The sequence below is a fragment of the Lissotriton helveticus genome, chromosome 11 (genome assembly GCF_964261635.1).
Source record: "Lissotriton helveticus chromosome 11, aLisHel1.1, whole genome shotgun sequence".
Lineage (NCBI taxonomy): Eukaryota > Metazoa > Chordata > Amphibia > Caudata > Salamandridae > Lissotriton > Lissotriton helveticus.
The window spans coordinates 974,947,524-974,968,479 of record NC_136072.1 but is presented as its reverse complement, the minus strand read 5'-3'; positions in this window follow the sequence as shown (position 1 = coordinate 974,968,479).

Here is a 20,956-nt window from a genome sequence, read left to right as displayed (position 1 = left end):
CTAAGCAATCTCATACACTCAATACTAAGTTATGTCCTAAACTAAGGGGTTATCTACAAGCCCTGTGCGCCACTGGAACATCACTTTTTGAGACGTTTGGTGGCACAAAGGGCTTAGCCATATCTAGAAGGCCAAATAAAGCCACCCTGCATGACTTTTCGTGGCCTTGTAGATATGGGGTGAGGCAATTCAGCGCAAGTCGCTGAGCTGCCTCAAACTACGATGGTGAGGCGCGCCATGGGTGTTACGATGGGTGTTTTCATGTAACAACTGTGGCACTTGACACATTCCTAGATTTATAACAAGCTTTAAATCTGAGCATACGTTAAAAGCTTATGCCTTCCCTGGAGAGGTGTAACAAGGAGAAATTACTTTATTTCTCCAATTATTTTCATCTTTCTACTTGTGCTGCATTCAACAGCACACATAGAGGAAATTGCCTCCATTGATTGTTTTTGTGCAGGAAGGTGCAACTTCCTGCGCAAAAAAACTCATCCCTAAAACGCACAAAGCCTTGCACTATAGTGCAAGGGTACCTGCATTGGCACAGTGCCCCCAGTTGAGCGCCAGTGCAGGGAATGAGGACATGAGATCAATGTATCTGATAGATACGGCACATTCCTGCTACTTCTTTTGCCATAGGGCAGCGAAGCAGGAGGGCCTGCGGCACTGCCCTACGGCGAAATATAGTAAATGAGGCCCTTTATTTCTACAATACATATGTACCTAATTATCGTCTTGACCAACCTTGACCTTCTAATATGAAATGTGGTCCTAGCTAAACTCCTAGCCTCTCTACCTTTTGTCATAAATCAGGATGACTGAGCACCATGATTCGGTCTCACTAAAGTCCTCTTCAGGTCGCATGATCACACATTTACTGATAATTTTGTTAAACAGATTGTATGGCCACCCTCAACCTAAAAGAGTTTGGTGCAACATATCAACCTATGTGTATATTAAGTTAAGCTAATCACCAAACTCTATCAACTTAGAGTCTTCACTCTGCTGCATCCTCCGTGTTCACAAATCTGCAGTGCCCTTTTCTATTGAGCTGGTCGATGCTGGTGGTTAATTTGTGCTGGTGGGTGCTGGAGGACCCCAATAAGCCCTTTTTTCTCCCCACCAGTACTTAAGTCAACCTGCAGGCAGCAGCACTGGAGGGAGTTTCATGTCCCTTCATGTACATATTTCCATATGTGCTGAGGCTATTTAGACTCAGCTCATGTCAAAATATGTATTAGTAAAACTATAACAATAAGAGAGTGACCCCTTAACTCCAAAGGACTAGGGTTCAACCATAAACAACAAGAAATTGCCCCAGGAGAAAACTTCAATACCTCAAATATCACCAAATTCACTCAAAATCACATGTACATAATCTAGAGGGTAACTGTACTGACCAAAAACCCAGTGTGTAAAAAAACAACAACAGTGAATAGAAATTTAAAACAATTCATTAAAAGAATGATGTAGCTAGTTTAAAAACGCAATTCATACAAAAATGTGTGCTTTTGTCAATATCGAAGACAATACACATAAAAGCACAACAAGTACAATTACAATAAACAATACAGAAAAACAACAATACGAGAGTAACAAAAAAGACACTAGTTTTTGTCATTGAAAGCTAAATCTGAAAGATGAACCCTGAGGTATTACAATCCTTCAATATCACGAGTAGCATCCAGATTGAATAGATTAATGGTGTAAAGGCGTTGACGCATTTCGATGGTTTCCTGTTCTAGACAAGCACACATTTTTGTATCAATTGAGGTTTCAAACTAGCTACAAAATTCTTTTAGTAAATTGTTTTTAAATTTCTATTCATTGTTGTGTTTACACACTAGCGGGCTTATTGATGAGCCCTTGCGTCACTTTTATGCTGCTAGTGCGTCACTTTTTGTGACGCACCAGCGGAGTAAAAAGTGTGCCTTGTTGCACCATATTTACAAAGTGACGCCAGATATAATCAATGCAAGGGTGGCGTTTTGACACCAAAAAGAGTCATAGAAGTGACGCAGTGAAATCTATAAGATTTCACTGCGCCATTTCTTGGACACTAATGCGTCAAAATCTTACACCTGCCTCATGGCAGGCGTAAGACTGATGCAGGCACTAACAACATGGGACGTGCCCATGTGAAAGCACACATTGCTGGAGTTGCACTTGGGCTCCGGATTCAGTTATCACCTCGTCCAATATTAGTAGTAAGATAATCTGTGCAAAGGAGACATTTGCATTGGGGCATTTTGTAATAATATGCAATTAGATGTTTGGATGTGTAGAAGTAAAATAGCTGAAGGAAAGACACGCATTACGTTTTCAAATCACTAGTGCAAGGTTTCTGAAACAGACTTGTACATATATTTTTCATTCACAACAACCATAAGGACCCCTGCTGTATGTGATGCAATTTGCCAGTTCTACCGTTTTAGCCCTTGCTTTGAATTTATTGGATTTATTTAGCACATACTTTTAAAGGTAAAGAATTCTACCCAGGACAAAACCTTTGTTGGCTAAAATGCCGGGACTGACTGAAGGATGTCACACATTACATGGGGCCACATGATAGTTAAAGTTTTAATGCCCTTTTGGACACTACATTTTAAAGTGACATTTATAGGGGTGACAGGTGAACTGGGGAAGTTGATGAGAAATGCCCTTACAATAAGGCACTGAAAATAAAAGTGTGTATTTTCGAGCTGAGTGACAACACACTTTCAGTTGTACCTCAAAAGGACTTGGAAAAAAATTGAGATTGATTCAATTACCATTTGTGTGGTCACCAACAGCATTCATTTTTGATATTCGAATCAGCAAAGTACTCAAAATACTTTGGCCCTATTTATGACTTTGGTCAAAGCCATACTGACACTGCCCAATAGACCGGTGGGCAGTTCTTCTGCAGCCTCATGGTAGTGCCTATGAAAAATGTACTGCAATAAGAGCGTCATAGGCAGTTCCTGGAAGGAATGGATTGATGCAGTCCGTCCACGCAGAGCAGGAACTGGGGTGCATGCACATATGGGGGAGACAACATGAGCACCCCCCCTTCATGCACCCCATGGCCGTGAGGCAACAGGGGGCCCTACAATTTTCATGGAGGGCTCACTGCTATAAAAACTATGTGGGAGAGGAAACTTGTGATATGCTTGCTCATTTTGGCAGTGCCACAGCGGCACCGCCAAGCATATTGCGACCTCAAGACCACCACATTGCCATCAGGGGTCTCTAATGGCTGACAGTTGTGGATGTCCCATGTCGGTCCAACCACCCAAATTTTAAGAGGGCGGTTGAACCACTGGTGCGTCATTAGGCCCCTTGTGCCTTCTTGTTTCTGCAGTGAAATTTAAATAGCTTTGCACATTTCTTAAATCTCCGTATCCATCCAGAAATATTTTTTTTACTTTTTACCGTTTATTGCATATGGTGCAGAAAACATTATAATGTCATATTCCCTGCTCATTTCTGCATCTTCATCGACTTTTGAAGACCTGCAGGCACCATCTTATACAGTTTTTTATATGGAGTGGTCTTAGATGATATAGTTCTGACAATTCGACTAGAAGTATGTGCTTAATATCTAATTTTTCAGTCAAATAGCTGCAGTCTTCTTAGATGAGCAAGATAAAATCAAGGCCTGGTCAAAATGTTAATCATGCCAGAGTAATTGGCGTCATATCTAAGTATGGGAGAATTTTGCGAATTCACAGTACACAAATTCGTGCGAAAGCGTACTCGCGATCCGCAAAATCCCCCAACTTTTGCGAGATTGCGGATTTTTTTATTTTTGCGTGTTCGTGGGATTTTTTTCAGCACAGCTACCGCAAAGTTACCCATGCGTTCGTACATGGGCGCGGCCATCTTGTTTTCAGTGTTCGTGTTGCGTATTTCCGTTTCCGGGCGCTAGTTGCATGCTCGCATTGTGCATTTCCTACTTGCGGGGTGCGATTGCGTGTTTGCGTCCGTTTTTGCGTGCTCGCGGGGCAAATATTGCGCGAACTTACCCACGTGGTTGCATTGGGCGCGGCCATCATGTTTTTCATTCATTGCTATGGTTCTGGGCATGCTTTTTCTATCCAGCTTTAATCTTTGTAATCCTTTGTTTGTTTGAAATTTTTTAAAATCTTTTTTACTCATTATCTATCTCTCTATTTTTATACATCTATATTTTGTGTTTTTTTCAACTTTTTGTTACTTTAATAACTACTCTTTTTTTAGCTCTCTCTTTTCTTTTATTTACTTTTTTTGCCCTATTCTTTCCTATTTTTCCTTTCTTTGACCCAGGACCATGGCAAAGGGAGTCAGCAAGTCGAAGGGGAAGAGTCCCACACCCCGTAGTCGGCTCCCTTGTGGGCGGTTAAGGGGGGAGTCAGTAAGTGGTAGGGAGATCTTTAGCGTGGTAGAGGTGGCCGCACTGGTCTTCTTTGTACAGCGCCACCTCCCCAGGACCGTTGCGGCAGGTGGCAGGCCTGGTACCGGGTATGGCCTCCGGGAGCGTCGCCAGCTTTGGGGTAAGGTGTGCCGGGCCATGTATCGGGAGTCTGGGGTCCGGCGCACATACAACCAGGTGACGCACCGGTGGTTCGACATCCTGGACCGGGAACAAGACCTGCTCGACCTGCTTGACGTCGAGATCCCTGGGCTTGGTGAGTACTAGTAGCTAAATAACTACTTTGTTTTCTTCTGCTCTGTGTTATATTGCAAATATAAGTTTTTTCCGAAGAGCAAAAATACTGCAGATTACATTGCAGGTAAATTATGTTTCAAAAGCTTCTGTGATTGCAGGTGCTCACCTGCTTAGTCAGTGGCGGTGCTACTATGCTTACTTGTTTTCAATTTTGTGTTCATTTGGCTTGAGTGATTGTGTATGAGTGTACTTTACAGAACCGCGTAATGCTAGAGAGTAGAGACTCAAGTCCAGTCCTTCCTTTGTACTCCTGCCACTAAGAAGGGATAGTGGTGGTGGACTGATAGGTTGAGTATATTATGACTTGTTAGTAGGAAATTTTTTAGTGGTCTGCAATCATGACGGACTGTGTCTGTCACTTCGTGTGCTGCTGAGTGCTGCCAGTCCTCCTAGTAGAACCTTTTTGTAGTTGGTTTAGTGAGTTACATAACTTTCCAAGTAGATGGTTCGCAAATCCAGTAATACTAATAGTTGACCACATCAGATAGGTCAATAAATTTAGTGCAATTGTTGTTTATTTCCCCGAAATAATTTGTTATTGTTTTTTTTTAAATGTTTGATTTCGTTGACAACAATCTTCCATGTTTGTGTCTTTCTTTCATGTACATCAGGTCCTCCCAGGGGCAAGAGGACAGAGGTGGCAGTGGCGGCGCCGGCAGAGCAGGAAGGCCAGGATCGGTCTGCCAAGGGCTCTTCTGCTGGCCCCAGTAAGTTTTCCTGTTAATATTAATAATAATACTTCCCTAACTTTTACAGCAGCTATTTAATCCAAACGTTCATCATAATTCTATTTTTTCCTAAATCGTCTTTGATCTTCTTGTAGACTGTTTCTAAATTCTTATCCTGCCTCTACTATGACTCTCTGTGCTACTACTATGTTATTAGTCTGACTGTGTAGCTAGCTAAGCTTGCACAGTCGGCAAAAGGTGTTAAACATAACTCCTATTCAGCAATAGCTCTAGGCACTGAGTGCAGTCCTCTGGGATGTCCATAATGTCTATTGAAGTCTTCTTAATGTTTATGCTTTGACAATTCCCAACAATAAAATGTCAATGGCCACCAAGAATAAGATACTAGTTTACTTTTTGATTAGATAGGAGGACATACTACTACTGTTGCAGGGACTATTCTGCACATACAGAACTATGGACAAGAAATAGGGCATTGGTGATAATAGGCGCAGTTAGACTTTCCACATACCTCAGTCATAGCAGAAGTTGAACCCCCAATCTCCTTACTGACTAGCTAGTGTGTCAGAGTCATTATTTAACTCCTGAATGCAGCGATGATCCCCAATGATTATACAACCCAGAACATAAGACTACGGAGTCAGAGTCCCGACCTCTCGAAGTCACAAACTCATGCTTGCAAATTGCAAACCATTTCGCTCACTCACTCATGACCAAAAACCACAGAGTCTATGTAAGTTTTAAAGTTTTATTAAAAGTAAAACAACTAGCTCTGTGTGTACTCTGTATATTAAATTTCAATTGTGCATTATATAAAAACATTTATTAAAATCAACTTCATAGAAGATAAACGGTGAACTCTTGATGAAAACTGAACAGTGGCTGATTTTACACATTAATTGTGGGAGAGCCCTCACCTGGTTGGAACTTAAAGTCTTGGTGGTGTTGATGACGACTCCGAGTAACATATCGCTCTCGTACGTAGAAGGTAAGCTTCTGTCTGTTATGAGAAAAATGATGCGTGTTAAAAAGCAAGCATTCATCAGTTGTGCCAAAAAGTGTAGCATGTTATGGCTAAGCATAAATAAAAAACACCCTCCCCTTACAAAAGGGGAATTTTTAATTTAGACTAGAGAGTCACAAATAATTACATTTGTTTATGTAGTAACATATTTTTTCATTCCTAGACAAAATAGGGAGTGGTGTATATGGCATCTAAAAATATTAAATGTATTTTCTAGGCGTAACACCATCGGCACATCCCACCACCAGTGCCGGGGCCAGCGCGGAGGATGTCACTCCAGGGGCGGTGCCAGCAAGAACTGCTGTGGGGATGCCACAGTAGTGGCGGGCAGTGGTAAGCTATTATATTCCTTACTTATTGAGATTGCAGAGTAGGCTCGCTGCAGGGGTGAATATGTTGTACAGTACAAGTACACTTTACTGTTAAGAAGACTTAAAAATTTAGAACTAAGTTTTTGTCAACCAGGTAGAAGACAGTCACCCTTGACTTCGCATTAGCAATAGCATTAGCGGCGGGAGTTGACAAGTAACCAATGGCCTCCTCTAAATTTCACTTCAACTCAGCTGTGAAAGTTTTATCGAGAAGCCAAGTCAGATCAGAGATGAACTTGATGGATGGGATGAACGAAAAGGGAAAGAAGGGTGTAAGAAAGGACGAGCGAGTTAAATTAATGACTGGCAAAGAATGATACGTGTTTTTTTTTAATTCAGGCACAGGTGGCTGGGAATCTGATGCATGGCTGGTTGAAGGCTGAAGCAAGGATGGGTGGAAGGAGAAAAAAAAGAGGACTGCCTCGGTGGGTGAAACAGAAACTGTTTGTGTGCACAAAATATCCTTTGGTTAAAATTCAGAAGCAAGTCAAGCACGGATACATGGCTGGCGGTTTACAAAATAAAATAAAAAGTGTGTTTTACGGTGAGAAAAAGTAAGGTTTGTCCAGTTGAGACATTAAGAAGAATGATTGGCATTTACTTTGAATGGATGGATGCCTGGGTGGTATCTTCCTGATAGATAGCATAGGTGTATGTAGACAGAGTAGACGGTCACTGGATGAAGAGTGTTACTTTGAAGAGCATGTAACTCCGCACGTCCTTGCCAGAGTAGCAAAGCTGAGGAAAGTAGAAGTTGTAATTTTTCTGAATACTCCCTTGACTAACAGTAGTTTGCAAGCACAGCATATATTGTGTATCTATATTGTATAGTTCACATTATCAAGTCAAGTCACAACTCACAAATGCCTTCCTCGGACGATTACGGGGACCACTCACTACCTCTGTTAATATTTTTTTTACAACTCTGTCATTCATGTGTGGCCTATCGGTGTTGACTCAATCAATAAAAACAAAGCACCTAAAGTCATCCCTTATATAAGCAAATATCCTGTGAAGGGATAGATGATCGTATTATTTATCTTCTTCATTCTCCTTTCGTAGTAGTCAGGTGCAGGGCAGGGTGAAAGTTAAATTAATTGAGCAGTATCCCTTGTAACAGAGTATGGCCATTTCCACCCGTAATAAAAAAGTATGAGCTTCACCACCTGCATGTACTGGACTGGTAACAGTAACGCAAGTCTGCTTCATCATGGCTTGCGTCTGTTTTTCTTGGGTGCAAGCTGACTGTGCTGGCATTTTGCCGGCTTCCACAAGTTTACGTACTAATTTTGCTAAACAAGAGAGAAGAAGAAGACTGGTGTACTGTCTGAGTTTAATGTAGTGAGTCCATATAGCGCTAGTAGAATTCCTGAAACTCCCACTAATGTTAGAGCAGAGGCCGACGAATGGGAGGTTAGATAGATACATGCCACAAATGTTATGTACTGTGCTTGCAAGTTGCCAGTGCTACTGTGACACAACTTTCTGTGGAATTATTTTGTGTTAGAAAAAGAGTATTGGTTACAGTATGTTTTTCTTTCTTCATATAGATACTCCTTCTAAACTAACAAGGAAGGAGTTGGCTATCCGGGCCCGGCAACGGAAGCTGGAGGCAATTGTCGCCGGATATTGGCGGCTGGTGGCTCAGGAGGAGGAGGATGACTCGCAGTCAACATCCACAACAGCTGCATCCTCGTCCGCTGCCCCTGGGTCATACAGCCAGCGCAATACTCCAGCGGTACGGCACCGTGGTCGGGCAGCCACCTGCCACCACCAAGCAGCGAAAACAACAGCTGCCCCCACAGTACCTGCAAGGCTCGTATGCACCGATTAACCCTGCGAGTGGCCTACATTGAGCAGGAGGTGGAGAGGCAGTAAGTCCTGCTCAAGGACCTACGGAGAGAGCTGCGTGACCACCTGGCCACAGGACACAGCCGGCGAAAGTAGAGAGAGAGAAACTGTCCCTTGCCCCTTTTTTAAAGACTTTTGAGGGGGTGGAAATTGGACGTTGTGGTTTTGGAACTTTTCTTCGGGACATTTCATGGACATTGATTGGGGTTAAGGAGGGGGGTGGGTCGGGTCTTGTGGGATAGTTTATTTCTGTTAGGGTCAAAATAATTATTTATTTTCAACTTAAACATAGCATACATGTTTTTACTGTTTTGGGTGGGAGGCAGGGGGGGTTAACTTTTGTTTTCCTGAAACTTAACTGGCTGGTTGATTCAAATTGTCTAATTACCCAAATTTGTACAAACGTGCCACTGACAGAGTTAGTGAATACAATTGTCCTACTACTTTACTAGTACTACCGTCAGTCTCTCCTCTCCTTCTTCTCCATTATTCTTCCTCCCCCAAAATGCTTATCTTTCCTGTGACTCGTGTTTGAGGATAGGGCTAGGCACAGGGCTGGCTGCATGGCAAATGGCGATTAAGGTTGGCTATGGAATCCTGGACGCATGAAATGTCATTGTTGTGGTGGTAGTAGTAGTGGTACACATTGGCAGTAGCAGCATATGAAAAAAAGGAAATGAAACATTGAGTGGCCTGAGAGGAGCATTAGAACAGTACGATAGATAGTACAGTACAAAAGAGCAGTGCCATAAATTGTATCCTAAGCATTGCTAAAGTATTCCATCAAAAGTTAACTACTAGTTGCATGGAGTATGGCTACTACAAGAAATAATACTGAAGGACACAGCAGCGTAAGCATTCGTCATGTGTAGGAGGAGGATGTTGTTGATGATGAATCCACTCGATGGCGCATATGAAATTCTGATTTGATTTGCAAATACTCATGGGTGTGTGTCAAGCAGAATAAGAATATATCCTCGGATTCCTTGACCTGCCTTGAAATTGATTTTCTGTTGCTTTTGACCTTATCCTCCCCAGCAAGTATGTGGAATTATTGTTGTCGTTTAGTCACACCTCAAAGAAAACCACACAGCCCAGGGGGAGATGGTTAGGGTTTGAAAATTGGATGGGAATGGGGTTTTTTGGGAAAGTTTTGTGGAGAAAGAAAAAAACACAGCATGGTCAAACAACAAATGAAGAAAAACAAATCTTTGGATACGAAGATATCCATACATCTTTTAAGGGACATAAAGGAAGTGCATGCATGAAGTTGTTTGCTAAATGGATTGTTAGGTGACTGAAAAGTAGTACTTACTATAACTTACTAACTATGAATGAACAATTTGACAGTACAGGGCTGCAGTGATTACGCAATTTCACTTACCTATCTGCCCTCAGAGAGAATAAACACTTATTAGTACATTAAATTAGTTTTAAAAAGAGAAAAGAAACTTATCAGATAGCTATAGGGATGAATTTGAAGCAGAGAGCAAACGCACAGAGTCGCACTCATAGAAGTTCACAACAATAACATTATTTAAAAGATAAGGAGAAGTGAAGTGGATACTGTAACTGTATGTTGTAGTTGTCTTGTTCAATTTGGGAAGTTGCATGCCTCCAGCCTTCCTCTTATTCGCGGTACTCCTCCATTCCATCTGACGCTCCGTTGATCAATCTTGGTGACCACACTGTCCACTGCCTGCCTGGCGGATGCGTAATTGCGGATTGCTATGGTAAGCCTGAGTTAATATTTTTCCCATCGCACAGGGTAAAAGCCGGCCTGTAATTGTCGATGGAAAAACAGGAAGGGATATTAAAACGCCCCGGAGGAAAATATAAGGTACGGTGTGTAGTGCAAAAATAACACTTTCACTTTCAGAGGCGACAGTATTACATGCAAGCATCATTTCTAAAGTGCGTACTCTGAGTCTCCTTTTCAAGGACAATAATTAGCACACATCAGGCCAGGGCCATGCAGATGGTCAAGGCAGGCACCACTGAGTGAACCAACCTCCATGTAGCATACCTCTTTGACACAGACAGACAAAGCAGATCTAATTTTATACAGCAAGCCACATAGCCACAAATTTACATGAACTGCTGTCTGGACTCTGGCATAACAACACTACACTGGCTCGACTACTCCATACCACGACTAGACAGACATGTAGTTCTGCTGTGGTTGTTGTTGACTTGTTTACCTGTTTGCCACTCAAGAAATGGCCATAGTTCTTCCGTAAACCGACGATGATGATCCATCCATCCCAGTGAGTGACTGTAAAGATATGTAACTTTGATCATCAAGACTCATCATCATCATCATGGTATTGGCAAACTCAATGTTGTTCATCCAGTCACAGTCTACACACAGTGAGTCCAAGGACATTTTCCATAATAAAAAATGCAACGTAGTGGCCCCTGCAGTAGAAGTACAATTTGCATTAAACGAGGTAAAAACAGAGAAGACTTGAGTTACATTTAGTGTGTAAAAGATTAAATAATAACAGAACAGATAGGATTCATTTCATGCACAACAAACAAACAGCAATTGCTTTCATCAGAGCCAGAGAGCCAGTGTTGTCCACTGCATGCCATCTCATCCCTCATTACCTGTTCCACTTTTTGTCAGCATCTTATTCTTAAGTGAAGGGCCACAGGGCACCCTCTTGTGTCAATTTCAGAAGTAACAGTCAGCATAGCGACAGTTTCTTGATTCTGCGTAATCCGGTCAGCTGCCGTGAGGGAAACAAATGGATAGGGGGAGTCTGGAGGAGGAGGATAGAGGAGCATGACTGAGTTGTGAACTTGTGAACTTCAGGAATGCAGACAGCGTTTTGTTGTGCTAAAAGTTGCAAAACAAAGAAAGACACACAGAAATAAAAGTGAATAAGGATGAAAAAAAAAAGTAAGTATTTCAAGCCTAGGTGTCAGGGAAGTAGAGCTCGTCCTCAAACTCTGTGAATTGAACCTGGAGTAGGTCAGATAACAGAGAAGAACTTCCGTCACCTAAATCGGTGTCCTATTCTTCCTGCATGGATTCACGTATTTTGTAATCTGGTGGTATGAAGTGCTGATTCATCTGGATCAGTGTTAACCTTTCCACATTTTTGGGCGAGAGGCGGGTCCTTTTTGAAATTACAATGGCACCAGCAGCACTGAAAACACGTTCAGAAGACACGCTTGCGAGTGGGAATGCCAAATAATGTATAGCCAGCTTGGTGAACAGTGGCCATTGAGGCCTTTTCCCAGACCAATACACCAATGGGTTCTGATCAAAGAAGACCACTGTTGGGTCATCCAGATAAGCCTTCACCATCCACTCAAGGTCCTGCATGGGCGCTCCACTTTGCGTACCATCTTTTGCCTTTGCATCAACACTGGAACGAGCAAACCCATGATGAGTTATCCAATCCGCTTGCGACAATATTATGGCTGGGCCTGGTGCAGGTGATGATGATGATACGGTTGCTGCTGTCGGTAACGGCTGTGAGGGAAAGAGACTGCCTGCGGCCACAGAAGTGGTTCTTAACGCCATATGGCCTGCTGCTTCAGTAGTACTTGTGGTGGTTCCTTCAATTTCCCGCCGCTCTTTTTCGAACCGAGTGGCTGACAGAGCTAGCCAATGCTTGTACTTGGAAACATCTACTTCATAAAAAGGAATGAATGTATTGTTGGCCAGTGCCTTTTTGTACAGTGGATTCAGAATAGTGGCACAAATGTAATGTTATTCTGAATGTATTGCTTTAAGCCTTTCATTGTCAACTAGGCGGCTTCATAAGCTCACCGCCAACTGATATGCGTCTTGTTTTTCAGCATCAACTCGGAACGTTGAAGACACCGCCTTCAGTTGGTGCTCTAGCATGCGCAGCAATTGGATAGCTTTCCCAAAGTACAGTCCTCCCTGCTGACTTCACGTGTGAACACCTTAAAAGGATGAAGCATGTCTGTCAGGCTTTTTACTAGGTCCCATTCATCCACCTCTAGCCTCATGTCTTTCATAGAAGTACCCCGTGCGTTAAAGACATACTCATTGATTACCAAGTACTGCTCAACAGACGCTCAAGTCAACGTGTTGCCACCTCCTGGATGATTCCTCTGACTGGCACTCTACGGTCACGTTGAATGATCCTCAGCTGCTTCCGGGCCTTAAAAGAATGGCTGAAATGTGTGCAGATTCTTCGGCAGGTGGTCAGTAACTTGCTGACTGTGTTTTCTTTTTTCAAGAAATCTTGAACAACAATGTTAATGCTGTGCCCAAACACGGCACTCTGAAATAGCCACCATCAGACATGGCCTTAACTATATTACTGCCATTATTCATGGAAACATAACCAATCATGCGCTTTCTTGGATTCGGCTATTCAAAGACCTTACTATTAAACTCCTCCAAAATGTTTACTGCAGTATGAGATTTCTCCATGGCAAACATGGCTACTGTTGCATGTTTCCGAGTAGCTTGAAAAATTGTGACACTGTCAACACCTGCAGCTATCTTCTCTCTAACCCCAGCAAAAGAGACCCAGTGTGCAGTGATGCACATGTAATCAACGGCTTGGCAACTGGTCCACATGTCTGTTGTCAGGTTGATAGTGTGAACAGCACTCTTCTGCAAAGCTGCCCCAATCACGTCCAGCACATCGTGATGTAGTGCTGGAACCGCAACTCTGGCAAAATAGGACCGGCTAGGAACCTTCCATTTAGGGCAGACTGTGCCACAAATTCTAGAAAACCCACTCCCTTCCACGAAAGAAAAAGGGAGAAGGTCCAGCGCTAACATTGTAGCCAGCATTGCATTATACAGACGTGCCGTTGGGTGGTTGCGCTCAAATGGCGCTTCCAACCAAAACATGCTTTTAATGGCGGCCTGGACCGTTTTCATATGTGATGAGGAACCAGACTTCTTTAACGCAGTTAGGCTCATTGCTGTACTTTTTCGCATTGGTGTCTCTGCCAGACTACTGTGCCTCCTAGATGTTCCTGGGGTAGAGGAGGGTGTGGGCGCTACCACTGCAGTGCTGCTGCCAGGGGTACTGTGTGTAGAAAAAATGTCTCTCGGTTCTTCACCTCCCCCCTACATTTGGATTTGTACTTTTGCTTAGGTGCGCCTCCCACTGGATAATGTGGTGTTTTTGGAGATGACCTCTCTGGCCTCCGGTACCATAGTTGGTACCAAGCCTACCCCGACTAACTACTTTTTGCTAATACTAAAGAAGTCCCAAACTGGGGAGTTGAGATTTCTGGTGGTGGTGGAGGTGCTACTTTCAATGCCAGATGAAGTGGAGGATGGGTGTGGCGGAATTTGACTCTGACTCTGTTGTGCTACTTGAGGTAATGGAGGTCGAGCTGGATGGAGGTCCCTGCCGGCCCTTCTGATGAGGAAATATGGAAGCTGTAGGTCGTGTTGGTATAGTAGTTACCTGTGTTGGTGGTGGTACCAGTGGTGCCACACCGCACAAATCCTGCACAGCAGCATTTTTGGATAGGGTAAAAATGTCTGTCTGCTGCATGCCCGCTGGGGCTGGAGTGAAGACTGTGATGACTGGGTCGTCATCGTCAGACTGTTAATCAGCAGCAGAATACACCTCTTCTACTTCTTCTTCGTCATAACTGAAAGCCTTGCGGGAACCTTCCTTTTTCCTAGCTTTGTCGGCTCATGGTGTGCCTCCCTCTCAGACTGCATTGGTGGGTGCCAATCAAGATATAGATCATCAGAAGGAAGGAGGCTTGAAGAAGAACTTGTACTAGCCCTCCTTGACATTTTCCTTGCTGGGGATCTGGAAAACAATGGATCATCAGGAGGAGTGGCTTGCTCAGCTGATACCTCCGCATGAATCTCGATTTCCTGATGTGCCCCTACTTCTGGAGGAACAAGCATTGTGGGCAGTTGTGTCTCTCCATGCGCCTCTCCATGCACCTCTCCATCTGCCTCTACTTGCGCCTCTCCTTGCGCCTCTCCTTGCACCTCTCCTTGCGCCTCTCCTTGCGCCTCTTCTTGCGCCTCTCCTTGCGCCTCTCCTTGCGCCTCTCCTTGTTGCACCTGTGGTTGTCGTTGCACCTGTGGTTGAACACTCGTCAGATGAGTTAAAAGGGTAGAGAGTGTGTACTCCATGAGGGCTCACAAATATGCTTATCAGGATTAATATCCGTTCTTTCAAGTCGTCATATAGGGGACAAGACTATTCCAGGTTGCAGTGTAACATCTTTATTGTTTTTATAGTTGAACATGGACAGCCGACACGTGTTTCGCCCCCTCTTGGCGAATTGCGCCGATAGCCTGGGATTTAACCCGCAAAAAAACCCGAAGACCGAGGACAGGGAGCAGGGACCGAACTGCGCCATCAGCCCCGAAAAACTCACAGAAGAACCTTTTGCTTCTCGAATATTGAACCTAATGTACCTTGGATATCTTCAAAATTGGAAACAGAAACAATATATGTTATATATGTGAAAATAGCCTTGAGAAAGCCCCGGCGCAATTCGCCAAGAGGGGGCGAAACACGTGTCGGCTGTCCATGTTCAACTATAAAAACAATAAAGATGTTACACTGCAACCTGGAATAGTCTTGTCCCCTATATGACGACTTGAAAGAACGGATATTAATCCTGATAAGCATATTTGTGAGCCCTCATGGAGTACACACTCTCTACCCTTTTAACTTGCATCCCTATATGAAGCCCAAGAGGTCCAGAGCTTCGAGTGTGTCTCCATTCTCCTATAAAAGCAGCCTATTAAAGCGCTGTTTAAGCCTTGGTATCCTTGGACCTTTCTTACCTTGCCTGCAACTCGTCAGATGAGTTACACCCTGCGTTGATTTGGATGCTACTTTGAGATGGGTCAACGCCAACATCACTGGTCGATGGTAAAAGAGCAATTAAAGAGGCTGCCTCTGCGGCACTCATGGGCTTGGGCCTAACTTGGCGTGGTGGCACTGAAACCAATGAAGCGGAGGTGCTGTTTCCAGCTTGGTCCCCGGTGGACACCGCTGCTAGAGGCATAGTTTTTTTTCCCCCAAAAAAGTGTCTGTCGGCACACCAGTCTCCTTGGTAAGTGGCGCCACTTGCTCCTTCTACTCCTTCTTACTGGTAGTGGCACTGGCAACTTTCTTGGTAGAGGAGCTACGGCCACCATTCTTTGGGCCCATCTTCTTCAGATGTCAGAACAGCAGGACGCAGTTGCACAAGTTGCAGAGTTGTCAGTGGCCACCACACGTGACGCGTGACGTTGTGCACACACCGCATCAGGACTTCTTCCTGGCACTACAACAAGTGATGATGATGAGGATGATTCCTCCTGGTTTTCAGTCTTTGTGCACCTAAAAGCAAAGAAGCCAGAGGAAACTCTGTTAAAATATTGCATATGTCGTGCTTCAATTAATACTATTGCAACTAGGCATTTATTAATGTTAAGTTAACACAACACACCCAAAAACGGAAAGACCCAAAATAAAAATTGCAATTCTATTCAAAAATGGATGTTTAAATTAATAGAAGAGAGACCACACAGAGAGTTGTTTCATGCGCCCATTCATAACCCTAGGCCTACTGACCCGCAAGCTTGCCAGCCTATGGCAAAAACTGCCTGGCCTCAAGATGCCCCCCCACCCACATGGCCAGGCCCTGGACCAGGCCCCAACAACACCCAAAAAATCGAAATACACACAAAAATCACCCCAATCCAATGCCATCTATGCCCTAAATGATGTTTAAATTCAAGAGACCCCACAGAAAGACTTGGTCCTTGCACCACTGAGTACCCATGGGCATAATGGATGAAAGGAAGGCATACTGGGTGCATGCCTATGCACAAAGCACACTGCCTGGCTTCAAAATGGCTCCTAGACCCCCACCCACATGGCCAAGCCCTGGACCAGGCCTCAAAATGGCCCCCACCCACATGGCCAGGCCCTGGACTATGCCCCAACAACGCCCCAAAAAATCAAAATACACACAAAAAATCACCCCAATCAAATGCCATCCATGCAATAAATGATGTTTAAATTCAAGAGTCCACACCGAAAGACTTTGTCCATGCACCACTGAGTACCCCTGGGCATAGTGGATGAAAGCAAGGCAGACTGGGTGCAGGCCTATGGCACAAAGCACACTGCCTGGCTTCAAAATGGCCCCTAGACCCCACCCACATGGCCAGGCCCTGGACCAGGCCTCAAAATGCCCCCCACCCACATGGCCAGGCCCTGGACCAGGCCTCAAAATGGCCCCCACCCACATGGCCAGGCCCTGGACTATGCCCCAACAACACCCAAAAAAATCAAAATACACACAAAAAATCACCCCAATCCAATGCCATCCATGCAATAAATTATGTTTAAATTCAAGTGTCCACACCGAAAGACTTTTTCCATGCACCACTGAGTACCCCTGGGCATAGTGGATGAAAGCAAGGCAGACTGGGTGCAGGCCTATGGCACAAGGCACACTGCCTGGCTTCAAAATGTCCCCTAGACCCCATCCACATGGCCAGGCCCTGGACCAGGCTTCAAAATGGCCCCCACCTACATGGCCAAGCCCTGGACCAGGCCCCAACAACACCCAAAAAAATCAAAATACACACACAAATCACCTCAATCCAATGTCATCCATGCCCTAAATGATGTTTAAATTCAAGAGAACCACAGAAAGACTTGGTCCATGCACCACTGACTACGCCTGGACCTACTGGCTAGTGTGGGTTTAACACGCACCCCAAAATTTAAAAAAACTTCCACATATAACAGTGAGCTATTCAATTCAATGCCGTAAATGATATTTAAGTTCAACAAAACTCACAGAAACAGTTGTATCATGCACCCATGACTAACCCTGGGCCTACTGGACACTGTGGCTACCCACAATATATTTTTTTAAAGTTGTGAAAAAGTTTATAAATTGTAGTCGCAGCAACTGCAATGCCCCAAACAAACAACACCAACTTACTTGTAAAAGTTCAAATCCAAAAGTGATCCAAACAAAAAGTCCTCAAATACAAATATCCAGCAGCAGCCACAAAGAGTAATAGTCCTTCCAGCTCCACATCCAAATGAAAAGTGACCAGGACATGGACAAAGCACTGGGAGGAGCCTGCTGGACAGGAACAGGAAGTTGGAGACTCTGGGGCACTTCCTTCATCCCACCCCCCCAAAATGGACTCCTTGCACAAGAATGTGCAGCCAAATGTCAATCTGAGGAGTTATTTTGATCCAAATCATCATTTTCAGAAGGTTTATGCTGCCAGCGATAGATTTCTTGTGCAGAATTGCAATTTTTGCGACTTCGGGAAAGCGAGCTGTTCAAATCTCCCGCCGGATGTCAGCTGCGCATCGCATCTACGTGTTCGCAATTGTTTACTCTCGCGATGCGTGATAGCGGGCCCTGATGACGTATTCGCGTTCAAAAAAGTCTCGCAGTGCAAGATGGCGGAACTCCATGACGTACTCGCGGTCAAAAAGTCTTGTGCGATCACGCAGCCAGATCCAAAATGGCGCAGCGCACGCAAACCGGGAGGAAAACAACTCGGCGAACTCAGAATCACGGTAAGTCAACGCGCGGGGGCGAGATAGTATTTTTGAAGAGCGACCAAGCAAAAAAAATTTGCCAACTACCGAATTGCAGATTTTTGGGCAATTTCACGCGATTCGTGGACCGCGGAATTGCCAAAAATCCGTAAATACCGCAAGCGGAACGAATATTCCGCCCATTCTTAGTCATTTCATGTAGCAAACTCTATGCAAAATTACCAGCATAATGCCATTACTACGCATCGTGTAATTTCTTTTTTTTTTTTTTTTTTTTTTTTTTTTTTTTTCCAACAATATGGATTTAATGTGGATTTTGTAAGTTAAACATTGACACGGTTTATAAATCAATTTCTTCTAGCATGATGCAGAAAGAGACCCTTTCTTAAGCTGCTTGCTTGTGTGTGGGGTGTCTGTGAGTTCCCAAATGAAAGACTCTACAAGCAACATTGGATATGTAAACAGATTGGGTTTTTTGCAGAGTTTGTGCTTATGAAAGGGTTACTGCTCAAGGTTTCAGAGGATTGTAGTCTGAGTATCTGGTGTAAAACAGGCATATAGGCTTACATCATTCCCAGGATAAGCAAACTTTACCTAGAAATCAGAAGTGAATATTCACTTTTTATGTACATCTATGATGGACAGGAACGGAAATAGACTGTGTATGTGTATAAATTGCGAAGGTCTCGGCTGATAGATATAGAGGTTATATTAGCTATTAGTTACATATATCAAGCCCAGACTATGCTTCCATCAGCTGTCACTTCCGGGTTACCCTAAATGGGGGTTCACAATTCTGCACTTCTTTTTTTTTTTTTTTTTTTTTTTTTTAAATATCTTTATTCAGACAAAATTTCCCCCCCCCACATTTTTCTTTTACATCCGGTGTGTTTACAACATTACCTAGTCATTTGCAACAAATACAGATTTGTATTAACAAGCAAATAAACAAAACAAAAGATAAACAAAATAAAGAAAAAAGAAATTAAACAAAACAAAAGAGAAGAGAACCAAAATGCATATACAGGACAGCCATGAATATAGGCAGCCGAGACCACCAAGCTTCAAAATAATACTACGTTCTACGTTCTCTCCATAAACCTTATAGGGTTAACAAATTTCTCCACTACTATCAGAGACAGAGTTCCTACATTTCCATTTCTCAATAGGTAGCCATATCTTATCCCCCAGAACTTTTGCCTTCCTTCCTCTTCTATCGTATATGGCCCTCTCCAGGTTGTATGTAGATAGTAGTCTTGCTACCCACGTCTGAAATGACGGTGCAGATTTCTCCTTCCATGCTTTAGCTACAATTATCCTAAATACTGCAGTGACCATGAATAAAAATTCTGGATAGGTTATATTTACCTCTAGGCTTACCCCCAAGATTATCAGCTCCTCAGTTAATTTTGTTTGTATTCCCAGTGATTTATCCAGAAACTCTTCTATCGCCAGTTTTAGAGTATACAATTGTGGACAGTTTGCAAACATATGTGTTATATTAGCCTCTGTAGAGTTACACCTTGGACACGTTATTCCAGAGGAGCCGCCCCAACTGGCTATTCTGGCTGGTGTGAAATATAATGAGTAAACTGTTTTATAATGTTGAGTTTGAAGTGTCGCTGAGCATAAAATAGTTCGACCATAATCTAATGAAGTTTGTAGACCTTCTGGTCGGGCTTTTATCTGTTCTCTCCATTTATTACTATATTTTTCTCTATCGTCTATCTTATAGACTTGGAGCTCTGCATACAGCTGTCTTATTGAGCATGCAAGGCTGCTTCCCAGATATTCCATTATCCTACAGCTCTTCATCCCTCCTACACCCCCTGTTTTTGTGTGAAAGTAACTCCTCACTTGAAGGTATTTAAAGAAGTTATTCCCAGGTATGTTGTATCTTTGCTGTATATCTTGGAATGTTAAAATTACCCCCTCTACATCCATTAGGTCCCCCAGTTTCTTAATCCCTTTTACATCCCATTCCCTCATAACTGTGTCACGGAAGATTTCCATTGGAAGATCGTTGTTCCTATAAAGCCTTAAATACCTGTTATACCTTCCCAGTCCCAGTCTTTTCCTTATTGCTTTCCAGACTTTATAAATCGCACTCAGGGTCTTAAATTTTGTATGCTTAAAATATGCGAAGTCCACTGTTGTCACTAAGGCGTTTTCTGCCGCATTGCCTAAGAGGGCTTCATATACATTAGCCGGACCCTTTCTTCCCTCCTCCTCCTCCTGAGCACTTCCACCTAGTAGTCCTTTGGAGTATTGTAGAGCTGTTGCCCAGTAATAAAATCTAAAGTCAGGTGCTCCCCATCCTCCCCTCTCCCGTGACAGAGTTAAAAAACGGTATGCCCTACGTGTCTTCCCCTGTGCCCAGATTAGTTTATTAACTACTGATTCTATTTTATTAAACCATATCCCTTCAATAAAAAGTGGAATTGCCCTAAACAAATATAAAAATTTCGGAAAAGTAACCATTTTAACAAAATTAATTCTACCCATGAGAGTCAAGTGTAAATTATTGACCCTTTCCAAATTGGTTTTGACTTTATCTAATAATGGTTCCATATTTATCTCTACTAACTTTCCCACTTCCGCTGTCACCCTAATACCCAGGTATTTTGTGTCTGAGACAACTCTTACATCTACAAATGTAGTATGTCTATTCTGAACTATTTGTGTTTTTCCCTTATTTATTGAATATCCTGACACCTCTCCAAACTTTCTTGCCTCCTGTTCTATCTCAGCCAATGACTCCTCTGGTGTAGGTGTTATAACAGCCACGTCGTCTGCGTAAGCAAATATTTTATAAT